Genomic DNA, 15,087 nt, shown 5'->3' with positions numbered 1-15,087 from the left:
GAACTGGACATGGAACAACAGACTGGTTCCAAATAAGAAAAGGAGGACGTCAAGGCTGTATATTGTCAACCTGTTTATTTAACTTATATGCAGAGTACATCATGAGAAACGCTGGGCTGGAAGAAACACAAGCTGGAATCAAGATTGCCGGGAGAAATATCAATAACCTCAGATATGAAGATGACACCACCCTTATGGCAGAAAGTGAAGAGGAACTCAAAAGCCTCTTGGTGAAGGTGAAAGAGGAGAGAGAAAATGTTGGCTTAAAGCTCAAAATTCAGAAAACGAAGATCATAGTATCCGGTCCCAGCACTTCATGGGAAATAGATGGGGAAACAATGGAAACAGTGTCAGACTTTATTTTTCTGAGCTCCAAAATCACTGCAGATGCTGACTGCAGCCATGAAATTAAAAGACGCTTACTCCTTGAAAGGAAAGTTATGACTAACCTAGATAGCATATTCAAAAGCAGAGGCATTACTTTGCCAACAAAGGTTCGTCTAGTCAAGGCTATGGTTTTTCCTGTGGTCATGTATGGATGTGAGAGTTGGACTGTGAAAAAGGCTGAGTGCTGAAGAATTGATGCTTTTGAACTCTGGTGTTGGAGAAGACTCTTGAGAGTCGCTTGGACTGCCAGGAGTTCCAACCAGTCCATTCTGAAGGAGATCAGCCCTGGGATTTCTTTGGAAGGAATGATACAAAAGCTGAAACTCCAGTATTTTGACCACTTCATGCGTAGAGTTGACTCATTGGAAAAGACTCTGATGCTGGGAAGGATTGGGGGCAGGAGGAGAAGGGGATGACAGAGGATGAGATGGCTGGATGGCATCACTGACTCGATGGACGTGAGTCTCAGTGAACCCAGGGATTTGGTGATGGACAGGGAGGTCTGGTGTGCTGTGATTCATGGGGTCACAAAGAGTCGGACACGACTGAATGACTGATCTGATCTGATATGACACATATTTTAATATCTTTTTTTTTAGATATAATATTATTAAAATTGGGAAGTCTTGATGGTTCAACAGTAAACAATCCACCTGCAATTCAGGAAAAATTAGTTTGGGTCAGGTAGATGCCTTACAAAATAAAATGGTAACCTGCTCCAGTATTCTTGCCTGGAAAATATCATATACAGAGGAGACTGGCCAACTATATTCCATGGGGACAAAAAAAGAGTCAGACATGACTGAATAAATAAACAACAGCAACAACATTAATAATGTTTTTTTAATTGTTATAATTTCTATTATGATTACATTGCATTATGACTGTACTGCAATTTATTGATCCACTGATTATCAGGGAACATTTATAGAAATTTGGGTTGAATTTTTTTTTTTGTCTCTTTTGCAAACAATGCATGTTTTACATATCTACTTTTACATACTTATAGGTGAATATGTAAGGAATGTTATAAGATATATACATGAGTAAATTGCTATATTAGAATTTTCAACTTTATTATATGTCTATTTCCTCAAAATAGTGCGCATTTATATTATCATTTGAAAGGCTTGAATAAAAAAAGAAATTATTTCAAAAGTATTTACATTAAAAAATGGAGCAAAGTTGCATGGTAGCAGCTGGCTTAAAAAATGAAATTATGATTTTTTTTTTTTTTTTTTTACTTTGTGCATGATAGGAGAAATAATGCCAAGTATACAAGCTAATTCAAACTTCACTACTTTAACATGGTGATAATGTACTAAAGGTAAATAAATGTCTAGCTTATTCTTTTATTGATGAAAGTGTTGCAGTTTAGTGAATACCTGGTGGGATTAACTCTAGTTAGGAGTATGAACATTTTACCCAGAATAGCAGGCTGGGAAAGAGTATGTGAGTACAGATTCTGGTTAAGTGGGTAAAAATCATGAAAGAGTTCTATAGAATTCAATTGACTCCTTTCCTTTTGCTTCAGTTAGGTAAAAAGCAAGCTAATTTTCTTGAATTCTATAGGCCTCTTTTATTTAAGTTAAAATAAAAGAGTACCAGTGATTAACCTCCTTAACTTTTATTTTAACTATGATTAACTTTATCCCCAAATTTCAGCTCCTTCTTTAGTTTCTCTGTTGTGGTTCAGTCATTAAGTCATGTCAACTCTTTGTGACCCCATGGACTGTAGTCTGCCAGGCTCCTTTGTCCATGGGATTCTCCAGGCAAGAATAGTGGAGTGGGTTGCCATTCCCTCCTCCAGGGAATCTTCCCAACCCAGGAATTGAACTCAGGTCTCCTGTACTGAAGCAGATTCTTTCCCATCTGAGCCACCAGAAGAGTCTCAGAGATAACTACAAATGTGAGTTTGACTTTTTGTCCATTACTAAAAGAAGTTATCAGCATATATGAATATAAGTACATGCTCCATTGTTATTGTTGTTCAGTCTCTTAGTTTTGTCCGACTCTTTGCAACTCCTTGGAGTGCAGCATGCCAGGCTTCTCTGTCCTTCACCATCTCTTGGAGCTTCCTCACACTCATTTCCATTGAGTCAGTGATGCCATCCCACCATCTCTTCCTCTGTCATCCCCTTCTCTTCTTGCCTTCAGTCTTTTCCAGGATCAGGATCTTTTCTAAAGAATTGGGTCTTTGCATCAGGTGGCCAAAGGATTAGAGCTTCAGCTTCAGAATCAGTCCTCCCAATTAATATTCAGAGTTGATCTTTAGGATTGACTGGATTGATCTCCTTGCAGTCCAAGGACTCTCAAGAGTCTTCTCCAACACTATAGTTCAAAAGCATCAATTCTTCAGCAGTTAGCCTTCTTTATGGTCCAATTCTCACATCCATACATAACTACTGGGGGGAAAAAAAAACAAAAACAAAAACATAGCTTTGACTATATAGACCTTTGTAGGCAAAGTAATGTCTCTGTTTTTTAATATGCTGTTTAGGTTTGTCACTGGTTTTCTTCCAAGGAGCAGACGTCTTTTAATTTCATGGCTGCAGTCACCATCTGCAGTGATTTTGGAGCCCAAGAAAATAGCCTGTCACTATTTCCATTTGTTTCCCCATCTATTTGCCATGAAGTGATGAGACTGAATGCCATGACCTTAATTTTTTGAATGTTAAGTTTTAAGCCAGCTTTTTCACTCTCCTCTTTCACCTTAATCAAGAGGCTCTTTAGTATATAAGTATATGCTTCTAAATAAAACATTTTTTAATTAATGTTTAATTGGAGGATAATTGTTTTACAATGCTGTGTCAGTTTCTGCCATACAAAATGAATCAGCTGTGTGTGTGTGTGTGTGTGTGTATGTATCTATTTATCTATATATCACGTCTCTTGTTCCTCACTCCCCTTCCATACCACCCCTTTGGTTGTCACAGGGCACCAAGTTGAGTTCCTTGTGTTATAAAGCAACTTCCCACTAGCCATCGTTTTTGCATATGATAATGTATATACTTCAATGCTACTCTCTCAATTCATCCTGCTTTTCCATATCCTACTGTATACACAAGTCTGTTTTCTGTGTCTACATATCTGTTCCTGCCCTGCAAATGTGTTCATCAGTACTATTTTCTAGATTCTATATATATGCATTAATATGTGTATTAGTTGTTCTGTTGTGTCTGACTCTTTGCTACCCCATGGACTTTAGTCCATCAGGCCCTTCTGTGCATGGGATTTTCCAGGCAAGAATACTAAAGTGGGTGGCCATTTACTTCTCCAGGGATTAAACATTCATCTCCTGCATTGTAGATGAACTCTTTACCATCTGAACCAGCAGGATAAAATGTTAATATATGACAGACTTTATTTCCTTGGGCTACAAAATCACTGCAGATGGTGACTGCAGCCATAAAATTAAGAGATACCTGCTCCTTGGAAGAAAGCTATGACTAAACTAGACAGCACCAGAGACATGACTTTGCCAACAAAGGGCCATCTAGTCAAAGCTATGGTTTTTCCAGTAGTCGCGTATGGATGTGAGAGTTCAACTATAAAGAAAACTGAGAGCTGAAGAATTGATGCTTTTGAACTATGGTGTTGGAGAAGATTCTTGAGGGTCTCTTGGGTGGCAAGGAGATCAAATGAATCAATACTAAAGGAGATCAGTCCTGAATATTCATTGGAAGGACTGATTCTGAAGCTGAAGCTCCAATACTTTGGCTACCTGAAGTGAAGAACTCTCATTGGAAAAGACCCTGATGCTAGGAAAGATTGAAGGCAGGAGGAGAATGGGACAACAGAGAACAAGATGTTTGGATGGCATCACAGACTCAATGGACATGAGTTTGAGGAAGCTCAGGGAGTTGGTAATGGACAGGGAAGCCTGGCATGCTGTAGGCCATGGGGTTACAAAGACGTGGACACAACTGAGCAACTGAACTGAAACTGATATATGTATATGTATATGTATATGTATGTGTGTGTGTGTGTGTGTGTATATATATATATATATATATATATATATATATATATATATATGTATGTTGGCTCTTTCTGACTTATTTCATTTTGTGAAGTAACAGGCTCTGAGTTCATCAACTTCAGTTCAGCAGACTCAAATTCATTCTTTTTTATGACTAAGTAATACCCCATTGTATATATGTATCAAAACTTCCTTAATCATTCATCTGTGGATAGACATCTAGGTTGCTTCCATGTCCTGTCTACTGTAAATAGTACTGCAATGAACATTGGACAATATTTTTATATAACACTTTATAATATTTATAATTGAGATTCTATGAGTTAACTCTTCCATTTACTAATGTTATACAAGTCTCTGTGTGTATGTGTGTGTGCATGTACATGTCACTGAATCCAATCACAGTTTCCTCACCACTTGAAAGGTTAATAAATTAAGAGACAAGTTCTTAGGGCAAGGGACTGTGACTATATTTGTAAAACCATCAGGCTGAGAACTAGTGTCCTAAAAAACAGTCCTAACTGAGTTAGAATTCACACTTATCTGTATTCCAAAGGGAGGGGATTGTGGCTAGTAGTTGCAAACTTCTGGGTGCCAGAATTTTTTGTGCTTGCAACTGTCCATATAGGTCCGGTTACAATATCCTTATGAAATTCCAATAAGACACATGTTATTTTATGTTATGCAACTTTTTATTATATCTTTAAAGATCAAGACTGGGAAGCAGATCCTTGAGAATAAATTGTAGTACGTATATTTTAGGCTACTGACAACATTCTTTTACAAAAGTGCAGAGCCAGCATGACTAAGCACAGAAAACAGAGTACAATAGTTAGAGATAAAGGAATAAATACAATATGGAGTCAGGCTTGTTTTTCTATTGCAAACATACCACAAAGTTTGAGAGCAATTAACATTCAGCCTGCTTGGGTTTGGATTTCTGCTCCAAATTTTACTAGTTCTGTGACCCAAGCCATGTTTCCAAATCATCTTCTGAAGTTTTCTCATCTCTAAGTGAGGATAAAAGTGTACCAATCTAATAAAATTGTTGTTGCTGTTGTTGTTTAGTCACTAAATCATGTCTGACTCTTTGGGGAGCTCACAGACTGCAGCCCCATCAAATTCTTCTGTTCATGAGATTTCCCAGGCAAGAATACTGGAGTGGGTTGCCATTTCCTACTTCAGGGGATCTTCCTGGCCCAGGGATCAAACTCACATCTCCTGCATTTTCAGGCAGATTCTTTCCACTGATTCTGTACCACTGAGCCACCTGAAAACCTCTTCTCATAAGATTATCAGTATTAAATAAGTTAATATTTGTAAAACACTTAGAACCATATTTAACAGATATGAGACACTAAGTAATTATTAAATAAATATGCAAATGTAGGAATATTGCTACATGTAATTTCTGGTTATTGATTTTATCTGCAATATAGTATTCCATCAGAGGTATGCATTTAAGCATTCCCTTTGGATGGCTCATCTAGCCATCTGATCTAATTATATTTCTCTTCAAACAAGAGTAGATAAATTCCTCATGTTTGTCCCTTTGTTCACCTGTGCTAATTTGTATTTAGATTCAATGTCAGGAATTGGAAATTGACATTGAGATTCCATGAGTAGCATTCTTATATTTATTAATGTTATATAAAACTGACATTAGTATTAAAGTTAATATTTAACTAATTGGAAATGCCTATGCAACTGTATTGGATGAATGTTTTCAGCTTTAATAAAGACTTGATCTCAGTGTGCTTGCTTTAATATGTGTGCTTTCTTATAGTCTGGACACTTTTCATGACATACTAATATATGATATTGTCAAACTTTTGCCGTCTTATGTCAGTTTAATCCATATAAATACATTCTTATCATAACATAAATTCTATTCATTTACCACTTAGATTGTTTCATTTCATAACTATCTATGTAGCATGTATCATTTGCCAGATATTATTCTAGACACTGTATACAGCCAAGACAGGATGTTCACTGAATATTTAGGACTCACTTTTTACCTTTATGGATGGTGGAAAGGAGGGCTTCCCTGGTAGCTCAGCTGGTAAGGAATCCACCTTCAATGCATGTGACCCTGTTTTGCTTCTTGGGTCAGAAAGATACCCTGGAGAAGGGATAGGCTACCCACTCCAGTATTCTTGTCCTTCCCTAGTGGCTCAATTGGTAAAGAATCCGACTGCAATCTGGGAGACCTGACTTTGATGCCTGGGTTGAGAAGATACCCTAGAGGAGGGCATGGCAGCCCTCTCATGCCTGGAGAATCCTCATGGACAGAGGAGCCTGGCTAGCTGCAGTCTATGGGGTCACAAAGAGTCTGACATGACTAAATGACTAAGCACAGCATGACACAAACTTGGTAAAGGCTTGAAAAAGAACAACAGAAAAAAGAAAAGGATAAGAAGAGATGGAGAAACTGGAAAACATAAACTAAATTAAGTGGGAGCATTGAATATGAAATAGAAAACGTGCAACAAACTAGATAAGAATAAAAGATCATCATATAGTCCAGTTGCTTTTAAACATGATTGCTCATTAGAAACATATCTGCAGCTCTGGAGAAAAAATGCAATATCTAGGTATTTGTACTTTTCAAAAGCTTTCAAGATAATTCTGATATGTATCTGGATTTTAAATACTAATTACAGGTTTTTCTATTAAATAGTAGTTTTGGTGATATAGAATCTATTATTTTTCTGTTGACCAATCATGATACAGTGGTATTAAGTGAGTAATAGTTACATAATCATAATAGTAAAAGATGCTTATCAGTTTTCACAATCAGTAGCCAGACAAAAAGTAAAAGATGGTTACAATGCAAGTCTTAATGGGAACATGATTAGCTTAATAATATAAAATAATTGCATACAATTTGGGGAGGTCAAGCAGAGTGACATGTCAAGTGGAAGTGCACACGGGCACATGTTTTCCACCCAGCCTTCTATGTCTTTTGGTTGGTGCATTTAATCCATTTACATTTAAGATAATTATCCATATGCATGATCCTATTACTATTTTTTAAATTGTTTTGGGTTTATTTTTTGCAGACTTTTCCCTTCTCTTGTGTTTCCCGCCTAGAGAAGTTCCTTTAGCATTTTTTGTAAAGCTGGCTTTGTTGTGCTGAACTGTCTTAACTTTTACTTGTCCAAAAAGCTTTTGATTTCTCCATCAAATCTGAATAAGAGTCTTGCTGGGTAGATTATTTTTGGTTATAAATTCTTCCCTTGCATTATTTTAAATATATCCTGATATTTCCTTCTGACTTATAGGGTTTCCATTGAGCTGAACATGATGGGAGTTCCCTTGTATATTGCTTGCCATTTTTCCCTTGTTGCTTTCAATATTTTATCTTTGTCTCTAATTTCTGTCGATTTTATTACTATATCTTGATGTGTTCTTCATTGTTTTTTTTTTTTTTTTTTTTTTTTTTTTTTTCCTGCTTGGATCTCTCTGCTTCCTGGACTTGGTTGACTATTTCCTTTCCCATGTTTGGAAATTTTTCAGTTATTATCTCTTCCAATATTTTATCAAACCACTTCTCTCTTGTATTCTTCTAGGACCCCTATAATGTGGATGCTGGTGAATTTAATGTTGTCCCAAGGCCTTTTAGGCAATCTTCATTTTATTTTTCCAGTATTCTGTTCTGCAGCATTGATTCCACCGTTTAGTCCTTCACGTCATTTATTCATTCTTCTGCCTTATTAATTCTGCTATTGATTCCATCTAGTGTATTATTTATCTCTGTTTGTTTGTTCTTTAGTTCTTGTAGATCTTTGGTAAACATTTCTTACATCTTGTCCAGTGTGTTCCTGAGATCCTGGCTCATCATCACTATCATTATTCTGAATTATTTTTCTGGAATGTTGTCTACTTTCAACTCATTTAGTTGTTTTTCTGGAGTTTTATCTTGTTTATTCATCTGGGATATAACTTTTTGCTTTTCCATCATGATTTACTTTTTGTAATACAGCTTCTGTCTGGGGAGGCCTTACAAATAGCTGTGAAAAGAAGAGAAGCAAAAAGCAAAGGAGAAAAGGAAAGGTATAATAAGCATCTGAATGCAGAGTTCCAAAAAATAGCAAGAAGAGATAAGAAAGCCTTCCTCAGTGATCAATGCAAAGAAATAGAGGAAAACAACAGAATGGGAAAGACTAGAGATCTCTTCAAGAAAATTAGAGATACCAAGGGAATATTTCATGCAAAGACGGGCTCAATAAAGAACAGAAATGGTATAGACCTAACAGAAGCAGAAGATAAGAAGAGATGGCAAGAATACACAGAAGAATTGTACAAAAAAGATCTTCACGACCCAGATAATCACGATGGTATGATCACTGACCTAGAGCCAGACATCCTAGAATGTGAAGTCAAGTGGGCCTTAGAAAGAATCACTACAAACAAAGCTAGTGGAGGCGATGGAATTCCAGTTGAGCTATTTCAAATCCTGAAAGATGATGCTGTGAAAGTTCAGCACTCAATATGTCAGCAAATTTGGAAAACTCAGCAGTGGCCTCAGGACTGGAAAAGGTCAGTTTTCATTCCAATCCCAAAGAGAGGCAATGCCAAAGAATGCTTAAACTACCACACAATTGCACTCATCTCCCACGCTAGTAAAGTAATGCTTAAAATTCTCCAAGCCAGGCTTCAGCAATACATGAACCGTGAACTTCCAAATGTTCAAGCTGGTTTTAGAAAAGGCAGAGGAGCCAGAGATCAAATTGCCAACATCTGCTGGATCATGGAAAAAGCAAGAGAGTTCCAGAAAAACATCTGTTTCTGAAATGTTGTTGAATCACGCGAAGACACCAGTATTCTTGGCCCCCAGAGGAGAAGAATTCAATCCAGGGCCAGAGACGAGGCTTGATCTCTCAGAGCTTCTGTGTAATAAAGTTTTATTAAAGTATAAAGGAAATAGAGAAAGCTTCTGACATAGGCATCAGAAGGGGGTAGAAAGAGTACCCGCTTGCTAGTGTTAACAATGAAGTTATATAATCTTCAATGAATCCAAAGAATGTCTGGAGGTTGTAAAGACCTCACCAGACCTACTCCCATAATTTACATTTTAAGATAACAGAATTAGCCAGAAGGTTTAATCCAGAGACTGTCCTCAGGCAGGATACATTACTGTTATAATCCTAAGGAATGTAGAAAAGGAAAAAAAGTTTGTCCTTTCTTCCTCCTTGAGAATTCCAGACCCCTCTCTCCTTGGGGACCCCTAGACTCCTTATCAACCTGCCTAGGAAATGACTCTCTCATTCCCCCCTTTTCTTTTAGGAGAATTATGTTGTCTAGGGAAAAGGGGCGTTGTTCTTGTTCCATAACTGCTTTCGAGCTGACAAAGGGTGTTGTCGCTAAATTGGTGAGGCAACATATTCTCCTAATCCTCATACTGAGGATATCTGATCCAGGGGCCCCAAATATTAATTGGAGGAAGCTGCAGCAGTAGCAGGAGTCTGAGCAATCATTTGTAACTTAAAAGCTTTCATGCGGCTAGAAACAAATCCAGTTATACAGTTACAGATGCAGGGAGCAAACAGCAAAAACATAACATTCAGAATCAAAATTAAAAGTCACACTATGTCCATAGTCAAAGTGCAAAATTTTTCACCAGTCCATTTTAGGGTTGGTAAATGTCATCAGATGAAGAAGAGGCATCGCATGTGATTGTTGTCGAAGGTATTCACAGACTTGGAGAAAGTCTTTTCCTTGAAGTGGGAATGTCCACCACAGGAATCCTTCCACTGATGAAGAGGGGAGCACTCAGCAGATGCAGCAGTTAGGTCGATTGTGGAATGCAGCATAGGAGTGAGCCCAGGACAGGAAGACAATGTCTTGAGGATCCAACGGCAGACTCAGGATATTTGGAGTCAACAGAAGTAAGCTCACATAGGTTATCAGGTATATCTACTGCCCTTTGCTTAACTCTAGAGCTCGGGTCAGGGCCACAAGCTCCGCTAACTGAGCACTGGTTCCCTGGGGGAGAGATTTTGCTTCCAAAACCTGTTCAGCCATCACCATGGCGTAACCTGCTTTACGCTTTCCATCCTGAACAAAAGAACTGCCATCTGTAAATATTTCCATGTCAGGATTGTCTAATGGGGTATCCTTTAGAGCCTCCTGAGCTGCATAGTTTAAAGTTAGGAATTGAGAACAATCGTGATCAGGTGTTTCATTTTCCTTCTCAGGAAGGAAAGCAGCAGGATTTAGATTTCCACGAACTTTAAGCTTAGTTACTGGTCCTTCTAACAACAATGACTGATATTTAAGAAGCCTACTGTCTGTCATCCAAATATTAACCTTAGAATTTAAGATTCCAATCACATCATGAGAAGTCAGTACAGTAAGGTTTTGTCCATTAATTATTTTTAAAGCTTCAGGTGCTAATAAAGCCGCTGCCCCAATTACTCTTAGGCAGTGGGGCCACCCACGTGAAACTACATCTAATTCTCTGCTTAGATAAGCAATAGGTTGCTGGTGAGGCCCTCGGGGTTGTGTCAAAACTCCCAATGCCACACCTTTTCTTTCAGTGACAAACAAATTAAATTCTGACCCTGTGGGCAAGCTCAGAGCTGGAGCTTGCAGGAGAGCAGTCTGAAGAATCTTAAAAGCCTTTTGAGTTTCTGGAGACCAAACCAGTTTGTCAGTTTGGGCCTGCTGAATTTCAGCTATAAGTTTAAAGGCCGGGCAAGTTCCCTATAACCCGGAATCCAAATGTGACAGTAATCTGTGATTCCCAAAAATCCTCTCAATTGTCTTAAAGTCAAAGGTAGGGGATGATTTAGTATCGGTTTTAATTCTCTCAGGGCCTATGGCCCTAGTCCCCTCTGATATGATTAGGCCCAGATATCTAACTGATTGTTGACAAAGCTGAGCCTTTTCTCTTGATGCCTTGTAACCACAGCCTGCCAGAAAGTTTAAGAAATCTTCTGAGGCTCGCAAACAAGCTTCCTCTGTCTCAGCACAGAGCAAAATATCATCTACATATTGTAACACCACCGCTTCAGAGCTATTAAAGTTTTGTAGATCCCGTGACAAACTTTGTCCAAATAAGTGAGGACTGTCAAGAAATCCCTGGGGCAAAACTGTCCAGGTTAACTGAGAAGCTGGCTGCGTGGGGTCTTCAAAGGCAAATAGAAATTGACTTTCTTCCGCCAAAGGCACTGAATAGAAGGCATCCTTTAAATCAATTACTGAGAAATATTTGGCCCTTTCAGGAATTTCAGACAATAGAGTATAAGGATTAGGCACCACGGGGTGTAAAGGAACTACAGCCTAATTTATTATTCATAAATCTTGAACTAGTCTCCATTTAGCATTCGATTTCTTTATACCCAAAATAGGAGTGTTGCAAGGACTGTTACAGGGAATTAATAGTCTCTGCTCCTTTAAATTTTCGATGATGGGTTTTAACCCTTCCTTAACTTCAGGTTTCAGTGGATACTGCTTCTTATGTGGAAATGCGTGTGGGTCTTTGAGCTTAACAACTACAGGAATAGCATTTTGTGCTCGATCCACAGATTTTCCATCAGCCCATACTCTAGGATTTACATTTTGTTCAACTAAAGGTAGAGAAAGGAAGGGCTCCATATTCATGAAAACAGAGGCATGGAACTTGCTCAGTGTATCCCTTCCCAAAAGGGGTAAGGGAGATTCTGGCACGATCAGAAATTCGTGTGAAAACAGCGCAGAATCCCAGTTGCAAGATAAAGAATAACTGAAATAATGCCTTTTGGCTCATCTAGACAGTCCCATTACGGAAGCGGATCTGGAAGAAAGTGGGCCAGGGGCTTCAGTAAGCACAGAATAAGTTGCCCCAGTATCTAAAAGGAAATTGACGGATTAGCCCCCCACGATTATTAATACCCAGGGTTCCTCAGGTGTAATTAGGACGGGAGCTTGTGTGGGGACCCCCGGGAACCTTCAGTCCTGATTGTCTTGAGAGTCTGACTCCAGAGACCTAGGCCTCTGGTGGCAGTCTCTCTTCCAGTGTGGTCCTTTGCAGACCAGACATGGTGCCCGGGGTGGCTTAGATGCCTGAGGGCAATCCTGTTTGAGATGCCCCTCCTTTCCACAGTAATAGCAAGCCCATCCCTTTTCACCTGGGCCGCTCTGGGCATTTTTCTCAGGCTGTTTAAGAATGGTTTTCATAGCCATGGCAAAGGCTTCCGCCTTTTCCTTTGTCTTTTTTTTTTTTTTTTTTTTTGCCTTTCTTTCTTTTCCTCATATTCCCTACCATAATACACTGTCTGAGCCAGTTGTAACAGAGTATCTAAAGACTGATTTGGTCCATACACCCGTTTTAATAGCTTACAGCGGGTATCTGGAGCCGACTGAGTGAGAAATCTATCCTTTAAGATCACATTTCCAGCTTCACTTTTGGGATCAATCTCAGTGAAACTGCGAAGGCCTTCTCTCAGTCTATCTAGGAATTTACAAGGAGCTTCCTTCTCCTCCTGTTCTATGTCTGCCAATTTGCCATAGTTTAAAGGCTTAGAACGCGCCTAAGTCCTTCAACAATACATCTAACAAAATGACTCTGATCCCATCTTCCTTTAGCTGTGTTGTAGTCCCAGTCTGGTCCTATAGTTGGGACTGCCTGATTCTCAGTGGGGAGGGCTGCTATCTCCTTCTCCCTCTTCCCTACTGATTCATTACCAAGCCACTCATCTCCATAAGCAACCACTTTTCCCAAAACTCGAGTCTTTGACTCGGGAGTCAGTGTTTGTCCCAAGATATACATCACATCCTTCCAAGTGAGGTCATAAAGCAGAGTAACACCTTTAAAAGCTCTAATATATTTTTCTGGGTCCTCTAAATAGTCTCCCAGATCCTCCTTGAGTCTTTGTATTTCTTGATAAGAGAAAGGCTTATTAACTCTCACAGACTGATTATTTCTCCCAGTGGGTGTTTCATAAAGAGGCAACAACTTGTGTGGCTGTTCCTCAGTTTCTCTGGCTGCTCTGCGCATATGACCCCAGGGATAGATTGGAGAAACCTGTTTCTCCTCTTCTCTTTGTCTCCTGTCCTCCATCTTATCTCTTACTTCGATGGTCTGAGTTTCTACTGAAACCAGAGTAGTCTGAGGTCATACTGAGACAGGAGTTGTTTGGACCTCCATGTGGGCAGTTTGAATCTCAGTTTGGATTTCCATTGAGATTAAAGCAACCGTTCTGAGGGGGGTTCTCTGGCTTTCAGTTTGCTCAGCTTGGAGTCCCAAGTACGGGGGCAAAGTTAGAGGACAGGAGGGAGCTGAAGGTTTCACGCCTAAATCTATACCCTTAGGACATAAGTCTGGCATATTTCACAGAAAGAAAAAGGGCAACACATATGCTACTTCTACCCATTTCCCTTGTTCCTTACAGAACTGGTCTAATTGTAGAACAGTATTACACTTAAGAGACCCTCCAACTGGCCACCGTTCGCCGTCCTCCAATGGATACCGTGGCCATGAATTATCACATAGGAAGACCAGGCCAACTTCTGTTGATAGATTTGTAATAAGGAGACAATGAGTCTTCTTCTTTTGGATAATGGGTTGTAAGTGGCTCTGTCTTAATGTTGTTCCTCCAGTATTATGGTGCATGACTAATATGCTTCCTTCTTCTAATTTTTAGCATACTTTTTTGACTGCCTTTGGTATTATTTCCATGGTGATTACAGCAGTACTTGTTAATTGAAGGTATAGATAAAACTATATGCCTATCTATATAGACTGACTTTTTTTATTATACTTCTCAATCCTGTTGCTCTATCTTTGCTTATATATTTTATACTGAAGCAGTATTCTCTGTAATTTGAAAACATATGACATATTTTGGCATTTATTTTTCTAAAACACCTATAATTCTATTCACATTCTATACTTCTTGGTATACTAATTACTAAACAATAATCCCAATCATTTAGGTAACTGGATATTTAATATATTCTTAAAAGGAAAATTAATAAATATACCATGTGCTGATCATTTAAAAATCTAGTTCCTCATATTTTCTTGTTTTATATAGCTTTCCTTCCAAACATATCTCCAATTAAGTCATGCCATAATGCTTTTAAATTTCTTCATATCAAATTCTCCAACTGTTTTTGTAACTTTACTTGGTAATTTTATTGGTAAAATATAGTTTCTGAGTGCTCTTTACCCTTTATGAATATTTAACATTTGAGTCATAAGAGTGTCCTCTATGTAACTTATCCATCAATTTGATGATCTATTTATGTTTCGATTTATTATCTAACAGATGTCTGTGTAGCTAGAGACCCATATTAATAGTGTATCCTGTGGCTTGCAATGCCTTTCAAGTGATCAGTGATGACTAAGATTAAACGATTTTGAGTTTAAAAGAAAACTCACTGCAAAATTAGGTCAATATGGTGAACTCACCCTTTTCTTACAAAAGCACCAAAGTCACAAATAACTGCTAAATAATCATTAATGAAAAAACAATGGAACCTACAAAAAAGGTACCCTACCTCCAAAGATAAAGAAGAAGCCAAAATGAGTTGTAGGAGGGGTGTAATAATGACAAAATAAAATCCCATATCCACTGGTTGGGCAACCCACAAACTAGAAAACAGTTATGTTGTTCATATACTCAGTTGTGTCCGACTCTTTGTGACTCCTTGAATTGAAGTGCACAAGGTTTCCTTGTCCTTCACTACCTCCCAGGGTTTGCTCAAACTCATGTCCATTGAGTCGG

This window comes from Bubalus bubalis, chromosome 13, assembly GCF_019923935.1.
Source record: "Bubalus bubalis isolate 160015118507 breed Murrah chromosome 13, NDDB_SH_1, whole genome shotgun sequence".
Lineage (NCBI taxonomy): Eukaryota > Metazoa > Chordata > Mammalia > Artiodactyla > Bovidae > Bubalus > Bubalus bubalis.
Note: the sequence above shows the minus strand (reverse complement) of the source record.